The sequence below is a fragment of the Propithecus coquereli genome, unplaced genomic scaffold (genome assembly GCF_000956105.1).
Source record: "Propithecus coquereli isolate 6110/MARCELLA unplaced genomic scaffold, Pcoq_1.0 Scaffold684, whole genome shotgun sequence".
Lineage (NCBI taxonomy): Eukaryota > Metazoa > Chordata > Mammalia > Primates > Indriidae > Propithecus > Propithecus coquereli.
This window is the reverse complement of record NW_012152885.1, coordinates 150,501-150,870: the sequence shown is the minus strand read 5'-3', so window position 1 is coordinate 150,870 and position 370 is coordinate 150,501.

Genomic DNA, 370 nt, shown 5'->3' with positions numbered 1-370 from the left:
TGGGGTTTTCTAGATGTAAGATCATATCGTCAGCAAAGAGTCATAGTTTGACCTCTTCTGCCCCCATTTAGATGCCCTTGATTTCCTTCTCTTGTGTGATATCTCTGGCTGGGACTTTCAGCACTATGTTGAATAGAAATGGTGATAGAGGACAATATTGTCTTCTTCCAGTTCTACGCAGGAATGCTTTCAATTTTTCCTCATTAAGTATGATGTTGGCTATGGGTTTATCATCTATGGCTTTTATCATTTTTAGGTAAGTCCCATGCAAGCCTATTTTCTTAAGCATTCTTATTATAAAATGGTGCTTAATTATGTAGAATGCTTTTTCTGCATTCTACATATGATCTGAGAGGATCATATGGTCTTT